We start from the raw sequence: 288 nt of genomic DNA on the forward strand, positions 1-288 counted from the left end.
GATGGATGGATGGATGGATGGTTTGATTTCTTTATATGTATGGATCACTTGGGTTGTTACTGACAACTTTTGGAAATTTCATGTCATTAGCACCTCTAGTAATTTATTTACTGGGAAAAATAGTGACATGTTCAATACTTATTTTACCCGCTGTATGTGGTCACTAGTTAAAGCAGTCCATTATAGCAACACATTCCTAAAATAATTGCTCAATAACTCAGTTCAACATGTTTAACAATTTAACACAATAATAACTCAATTTTGCCACCAACTAAAAACTTGGGCGAT

The sequence above is a fragment of the Austrofundulus limnaeus genome, unplaced genomic scaffold (assembly GCF_001266775.1).
Source record: "Austrofundulus limnaeus strain Quisiro unplaced genomic scaffold, Austrofundulus_limnaeus-1.0 Scaffold5030, whole genome shotgun sequence".
NCBI classification, from domain to species: Eukaryota; Metazoa; Chordata; class Actinopteri; order Cyprinodontiformes; family Rivulidae; genus Austrofundulus; species Austrofundulus limnaeus.